The sequence below is a fragment of the Myotis brandtii genome, unplaced genomic scaffold, assembly GCF_000412655.1.
Source record: "Myotis brandtii unplaced genomic scaffold, ASM41265v1 scaffold449, whole genome shotgun sequence".
In the NCBI taxonomy this organism is placed as follows: domain Eukaryota; kingdom Metazoa; phylum Chordata; class Mammalia; order Chiroptera; family Vespertilionidae; genus Myotis; species Myotis brandtii.
This window is the reverse complement of record NW_005367171.1, coordinates 1,033,348-1,042,034: the sequence shown is the minus strand read 5'-3', so window position 1 is coordinate 1,042,034 and position 8,687 is coordinate 1,033,348.

The window sequence follows — 8,687 nt, the reverse complement described above, 5'->3', positions numbered from 1 at the left end:
GTATCTGGTTTGTTTGCCGTTCTATAATCGAAACAATGTATAACTTCAGCTCTGAGATCCCGGCAGGCTGAAAGCTGGTTTCTGGGCTTTTGTTTAGCTTCTACATTTGCAACATAGTACATAGTTGCTTAGAGTTGCAACTCAGAGGCCGGCAAGTCAGGTGGGGAACGTTGGAGTCTGCAGTCACTGGAGCAAGCAAGCCTCATGTTCGCTTCCAGCTGCCTGGCTGCCGGCCGCCATCTTGGCTGACAATTAATTTGCATAAGGATATGCTGATTAGCCAATGGGAAGGGTAGCGGTCGTATGCCAATTACCGTGTTTCTTTATTAGTAGTGTAGATATATTTTTATTAATTTCAGAGAGGAAGGAAGAGGGAGAGAGAGATAGAAACATCAATGATGATAGAGAATCGATTGGCTGCAATCATTGATTGGCTGCCTCCTACACGCTCCCCACTGGAGATCGAGCCAGCAATCTGGGCATGTGCCCTCGACCAGAATCGAACCTGGGACCCTTTAGTCCGCAAGTGAACACTCTATCCACTGAGCCAAACCAGTTAGGGATAGAAAGATTATTTTATAAAACTTACAGCAAGAGAATCAGAAGTTGCATAATCTTCCATGTCTATCATATTTTGTGGCAAATTACAAGTGGCAAGCAGAGCTGTAAAGGAGGTTTTTTCTCAAGTAAACCTGTTCCCAGGGTTCTAATGCTTTTAAGCTGCATGATGGTGACTGGCAGCCAAGTCTTTTGGTCACAGAATTATGCCATGAGAACTTTGGCCTCAATCACAGGAGGTCCTCATTGGTTGGGAGAGCCCCCGCCCTTACCCAGGGGTAATATGACAGCTGGATCTAAACCTTAAATGTGTACCTATTTGGTGTGACAGAACCTTGGCCTGTCATCCAGTTCTGCCATGTCATTTTCTGTGGCTAGAGAAGGACCCACACATCCATAGACATGAACTGATCTGTTCTTTGTAAAGTAGTCTGAGGGAAGAATCAATAAAAAGACCATTATCTACCAGAGTGTATTATTCTTCCAAATTTCATTATTTTTTTAAAAACTGGATGGTCATATTTTAGATCAATTTCAGTATTTCTATAGGAAAATGTAATTGAAATTTACATCACTAGAATTTCCATTACCACATAGAACTTGTGATCTGCTTGAATTATTTTTTCAAAATAACAAATAAATATTATAAAAAGTAGGAATATCTTCACTATTGAAAATTGTAATATTATATTACATGGGCTAACTATTAGCCAATGAATAAAAAATATCCACTAAATTCACATAAACAAATTACAGATGATTATTATACAAAGAACATAGCTTGTTTTATTATGCAAAAAGAATGATAGTGAAATTTATGTAAAAGAGAATATTGATAAGAATAGATCCTCAGATTGCACAATGTGCTTTGAAAGAGTGAACATATGGATTTTAGCAAAAGAAAGGTACTCATCTGACCTTTACAATCCAGTTGCATGAGCTTTTATGTGTTTGTACAATTATCAAATGATCATTAATGCTTTTATAAAGATAATTTCAGACATTAACATTTGTCCAACAAGATGCTGTGGGTAAAAAAAGTTCACAATGCACAATCTATGCACTATGTTTGTAAAATTCCATGGCTTTTAACATCCTTTCCAATTCTGATAGGAGGTGATTTGACACTGTCCACTATGGGTAGCTTCCTGGAGGACACTGTGTGTATATAGCTCTCTGACAGCAATTATCAGCATTACATGTCTTTCTCCATTAGGTAACTTGTTTTACAATTCATTAAACATTCCCTCTCTGAGTTATCTGCTCTCCTCCCCACTTCCCCGCCCCTCCCCTCAAGCTCCAGAAAGATATATCCCAGCCTTGCAGAACTGAGCAGTACAAAGTAAACTTGCTTTTGCCAAAAGATATGGAAGGGAATGTTATGTGTGATTTTTGGGAAAAGCTTAAAGTCAGCCTATGATTTTCTATGTTTGCTGTTTTTTTTTACCTCTGCCATAGTGATCAGATATAGTCTGTTTCGTCAGCCTGGGTCCTAGAATGTAGATCACAAAACCAAGCCTAGCTGATTGTTAATGGACATGTACTGTCTTTATTCCCTCTAGCCTAGTATCTAAAAACTAGCATGTGGTGAGTATTCAGTAAATGATAGTTGATTAAAGTAATTCAGTAAATTTTACCTCAGACAATATACAGATGTTTCTCAAATTATGATGGAGTTACATTAGACTCATTATAAGTTGAAAATATAAGTAAAAAATGCATTTAATACACTTAAGCTACCTACTCTATTGAACATTATAGTTGAGCCCAGCCTACCTTAAACATGTTCAGAACATTCTGGTTAGTCTTCAGTTGGGTAATTATCATGGGTTTCATCTTAAAGAGTTATTGCCTTTCTCAGCTTTTCACCAGAAACAGGAGACACAGATGGGCATTTGTGGACATGCTAGAATGTGTAAGTACAAAACACAATATTCCCAATACCCTGTTGACAAAGTACACTGTGGAGTATCAATTGTTTACTCTCCTGATTTGCATAGCTGACTGGGAGCTGTGACTTACTGCTGTTGCTCAGCATCAAGAGAATGTCCTAACTTATATAATCAGCCTTGGGGAAAAAATCAAAAATCAAAATTTGAAGTATGGTTTCTACAGAATGTTTAGCACTTTATATAAAACTGGAGGCCTGATGCACGAAAATCAAGCAAGGGGCTCTGCTCCTGCAGCCACAGTGGCTGCCTTGGCCCCTGCCACTGCAGCTTCATCTGGAAGGTCATCTGGAAGGACATCCAGTCTAATTAGCATATTATGCTTTTATTATATAGACAAAATTTGTGCACTGGGGGATTTGTCCCTCAGCCCAGCCTGCACCCTCTCCAATCTGGAACCCCTCAGGGGATGGCCCACTGCTGGTTTAGGCCTGATCCCACAGACATCCCTCTCACAGTCCGGGACTGCTGGCTCCCAACTGCTCACCTGCCTGCCTGCCTGATTGCCCCTAACTGCTTCTACCTGCCAACCTGATGACCCCCTAACCACTCCCCAGCCTGCCTGATCACCCCTAACCACTCCCCTGCCAGCCTGATCACCCCCTAACCACTCCCCTGCCAGCCTGATTGACGCCTAACTGCTCCCCTGCCAGCCCAATCACCCCCAACTGCCTTTCCTGCTGGCTCAGTCCCCCCAACTGTCCTCCCCTGCTGGCCCGGTTGCCCCTAACTACACTCCCCTGTTGGCCTGGTCACCCCTAAATGCCCTCCCTTACTGGCCTGGTCACCCCTAACTGCCCTCCCCTGCCGGCCATCTTGTGGCTGTGGGCACTGCCATCTTTGAGGGCATGGCAGTCAATTAGCACATTTCCTCCTTATTGGCTGTGGGCTCCGCCATCTTTGCAGCCTGCTGCTCAGTCTTTTGGTTGTCCCTCACTAACCCCCTGCTGGCCTGGTCGCCCCACGCAGCCTGTTTGGTCGTTTGTTCGGTTGCGATGGTTGCTTAGGCTTATATATTTATAGATGTACTAGAGGCCTGATGCACAAAATTTGTGCAAGGGGCTCAGGCCCTGCTGCTGCAGCAGATGCCTCAGCCCCCACTGCCATGTTGGCTGCCTCTGCCTCTTCTGCCTAGGCCCCTGCCACCACAGGTTCGTCCAGAAAGTCATTTAGAAGGATGTCCGGAAGGAAGTCCAGTTTAATTAGCATATTACACTTTTATTATTATAGAGAGTACATCATAAAGTCAAACATTTGTAAATCTAGAACCTTCTGTATATACAAAGAAATATATCTAATCACTTCTTGCCCTCAAAGGTTTATAATAAAATTTAGTTGAGGACACACAAGAGCTGAATTTTCTGAATTGTAAGTTGATGTTTCTTTTTACATTCAGATAAAAGAGAGATCAGTGTGTATGGGGGGTGGGGGGAGAGGGTCAAGAAAACTTATTCAGAAAAGCATTAACTTGATCTGACACTGGAAACAAAAGGGACAAAGATAGTCTGTGAGGAAGAGGAAAAGCATTCATGTAAGGAAAGGATAATAAGCAAGGGTGAAGAAGATAAATATTAGATAAAGAAGAGTATGCATTTTTCCTATAAAATAGTAATAAGAAAAAAGTAAACTAAAGTTAAAGAAAAATAAAATTAAAGTAAAAAATAAATTAATTCCATGTCTGGTTTATTCATAATTTTGTAGATTTCTATGAGCTGTCCAAAATAATATGAGTTCCCTGCCAAGTCTTACTTTTCTATGATTATTCAGCAATTATACAATCATGGGTTTTACTAGGTAATTTAAGCATCTCACGTTTTTTGCAGGATAGAACATTAGGAATAAATATTGGAGGCAAATGAATAATGAACAAGATATTCCACTTATTTTTAACAATTTAGTTAATTACTCATTATCTTACTAGGTATTGTAATTAATTCACCTATGTATGACCTAACGAAAACACCTCTTAAGAATGATCCCTGTCACACTAGCCCTGTGTAGTCTTTTTGAATGCTCTCACCTTGTTCTCACCTTGCATCTTGTTCACACATACCTATGTTCTTCTAGCTCTTGGCTTTTGTTTTTATTTGTATTTTTAATCTCAGATTTTGTATCTTTCAAATGTCCTGTCTCTAATACTTATCTTGTAACATAATTATTTTAAATCTTATTTCATGTCATTTTCTTGATGTACCTCACTCTGATTCAGCCTATAATATCAGTTACTAACCTTACATAGCATATGCAAAAGAAGCATCAGAAAACTATGAACCTCACATTGTGCTTCCCTGTCCATGTAGTTCTTAAATTCCATGTGCAGTAGTAAAGAGAAGTGGCATTGGCTTTGAATTCTGGAGTCGGCTTGCCTGGGCTTGATAACAACTTTTCTACTTGTGAACTATGCATCCTTGGACAAGCTACTTAACAAATTTATGTCTCTCATCTTCAGTAAAATGGGTTTAATAATATTACTCATCTCATAGGGTTGTTGTGGGATTCATTGGAAAATTCAAATAAATTGTTTGTTAAAGGAGTCTGACACTTTCATGTATACACCATTCAATAGAATCATGATTACCAATCTTGACCAAATTCTGTAGTTGTGACAGAATTCATCACAGAAAAAAAAAATATGGGATCTACTTAGAAAAATACATGTTTGTCTTTGGTCGATGCCAACAGTTCCAAATCTCAGCATTTTAGATCTTGACAGAAGGTTTCTGTGCCTTGGCAGTTGGAACGTTATAGATCCAAGGGAACTTTCCAAAATCTTGCTTTTTTAGGGGATCTTGCATTGGAAAAATACAAAACTACTTGCAGAACAAGGTCAGAGAACAAATGGTTCTATAAAGTTTCTTTCCAGCTGATTAGCTTTGCCCTTTATAAATTTTCCTCTTACATGCATACTCACACACTACTCTCCAATTGCCCCAACAAATCTCTTATTATGCACTAATTTTCTAAATTACTAAGTAATAGCCAGCTTTATAACAATTGCATATGTTCATGGTGTTTAACATGATTATAATAATCATTTTATCATGTTTCTAAAATATTAATAATCCAATGATTATAATCATCAGTAATTGTTATTAACTTCATACTCTACCACATAACCTCAGGTAATGCAACACAGAAATGTGACCAAAAAAAAGACTGCTATGGATTCCTTTTTTTCTCCAGTAAGTTATTTTAATTTTAGTGGTTTAGAAGGAAAATATATGCATGCTAACTTCCCTGAGCTAACTGTTCAAGTTTTCCTAGGGATGTAATTTTTTCATGAAAAAAATATTTATTCTTATGCATTGGCCCTCAGTAAATAGTATTTATTCTGTCTGCATATCTCCCCACATTTGCAGCCACCCACAGAGACAATCATTGCCACCATTTAGACACACAACAAACTAAGTTTTTATTACTTTAATTTTCCAAACAAATTACACCATACTAAATTACAACACATGGAAAAATTTTTTAAAAGATAAAGAGAATAGCAGAATTTGCATTTTTATTAAGTGAGTTACCTGTAATTTCAAATGATGGCCTATATTACGCATTTCCCAAATGTGCACACACATGTGCATGCTGAGTGAGCATTTTAGCAAGCATCAAAGTTTCCTGAACCCTTTTGAAATTAAATGGAGGAAACTATGTAAATCATTCTCATTCTGAAATTTTATAGCTCAATAAATTTGGAATTAAGCAATAGCTGGTAATCTCAAGGTATTTTCACTCTCCAATGGTGTATTTATGTTTGGTAATTTAGAATTTACTATATATTTATATACATATATACATATACATGTGTTAAGGAGGAATAACTTTATTCTATTTTGCAAAGGTTTTTCGGCTGGTCTAATAATCAAATCAGCATGAGACAGATTAACAGGAAAAACACACACATTTAATTTTTTATGTACAGGAACCCCACACACATGAGAAGTTCAAAGATAGAAAGCTAAAATGAGGTATATATACCATTTTGAGCCAAGGAATGGATAGGAGCCTGAGACTTCAAAGGAAGGAGGGTAATTCACAGGACACTAAGAAGAACAGATGTTCTGTAATTAGAAGTTTGCCCTGCCATACATATAGTCTATAAAAATGTATTTCTTGAGAGAGTTCTTATTGTGGGAAAGACTCCCCCAATTTAAATTCTTTAAGGGAGAGGTAAAAATTTTTCTGCAGCTCCTAAGGCAGTGATGGCGAACCTTTTGAGCTCGGCGTGTCAGCATTTTGAAAAACCCTAACTTAACTCTGGTGCCGTGTCACATATAGAAATTTTTTGATATTTGCAACCATAGTAAAACAAAGACATATTTTTGATATTTATTTTATATATTTAAATGCCATTTAACAAAGAAAAATCAACCAATAAAATGAGTTCGCGTGTCACCTCTGACACACGTGTCATAGGTTTGCCATCACTGTCCTAAGGCCTTGAATGCCTTCAGTTCAAAATTATCCTCAAGCCAAAGTGGCTCGTCTTGGTGAGGCCTGTTCTGAACCCCTGTACATGGTATTAGTAAATCCCTAACACTGAATTTTTATGTTTACTTGTAGAACCCACACAGACTAACAGAATTGGTCCTGAAGAATTTATTGGAATTGCCACAGAATGATGTTAGATTAGGAGTCCAGATGTACTTGGAAGGTTAACAGTGGAAGATTAAACTAATATCAAAGAGCTCCAAACAGGAAATGTCCTTTAGCAAAGTTTCTGCATTTATCCAAGATTTTCAGGAGAGCAACCATAATCTGGGGGAAGATGGAAAGTATGGTATACACTTTTAGTTTGGAGAAATTGGGAAAATTTTGTCTAACCGTTATCATTTGCAGTCATGCTAATTTTCATAGTGTTGTAAGAAAGAGACTCATCTTTGAAAACAAAACAGTGGGAGCGTTTCAGGATACAAATTCAAATGCCACCCAGCTGAATAATGACCTGGTTGTCTTTAATAAACGTATTATTTTATGTCTGCACAGTGATTGTCATTTAAAATAACTACATCCTTCACTTCACTCCCATATGGACAAATGCCACCATTCAAACATCATTATCATGTAACCAGTTTGTCCTGAGAAGCTATTGAATATTTCAGTGCTCTCTTCGTGTTTAATAAAAGATTGAATAAAAGAGGGCATGGTCCGGTGTTATTGTTTATCCCTATGAGAGAAATTGATTACTGCTTATTTTCATGCCCCTGTAGGGCCCATTCAGTGGTTGATTTCAGGAAAACTGATAGCATCTGATTACAATTCTGGTCATATATAGAACCACCTGGGGAGTACATATATCTGTTTAATTGGGCTTTAACCCAAAGCTAGTGAATACAAATCTCCAGGGGTTAGTCTCATCAAATTATATTTAAACATGTTCTCTTATATTTTTATTGCAGCCATCCCTGGACTGGCCTTTGGAATCCATTGTCTTAATTTTGAAATTCACCACAAATTCCAGCCCTGATACTGGATGCTAATAATCAAGTCCAAATAATATTGAACTTCTATATCTACAAAATGGAGATATTATCCATTTTAAGTTGTTGTAATGACAAATGAGAAATACAAGGAGGCTTTCTAGCACCGTTTATAGCATATAGTAGCCTATAGTAGGATATGGATGAGACTGTTAGGTGTTGGCCAAAATTCATTTTCTCTTATTTCTGGACACTCAGCTAGATTGCATTTCTCAGCACACTTTGTGGTTAGCTGTGTTCACATGACTAAGTTCAAGCCCATAGAATGCAGCAGAAGAGATATGAATCACTTTCATATTTGGACCATAAAGACCTTCACAGTGAACCTACAGTTATTGTTTCCCTCTGGCAGTTTAATAAGATCATCTATAGAGTGACCTTGGAATTTATATTGAACATGGAGATTAGCAGTTAGTGCCCTATGTTTGTTGTTCAATTATATTAAACTAATGGCCCAGTGCACAAAATTTGTGCACGGTAGGGGGGGGTTGGTATTCCTCAGCCTGGCCTGCACCCTCTATAATCTGAGACCCTTTGGGAGATATCCAACTGCCGGTTTAGGCCCGATCCCACAAGGACATCCCTCTTGCAATCTGGGACTGCTGGCTCTAAACCGCTCACCTGCCTGCCTGCCTGATCACCCCTAACTGCCCCCCTCACCAGCCTGCTCGCCCCCAACTGCCCTTCTTGCTGGCCTGAT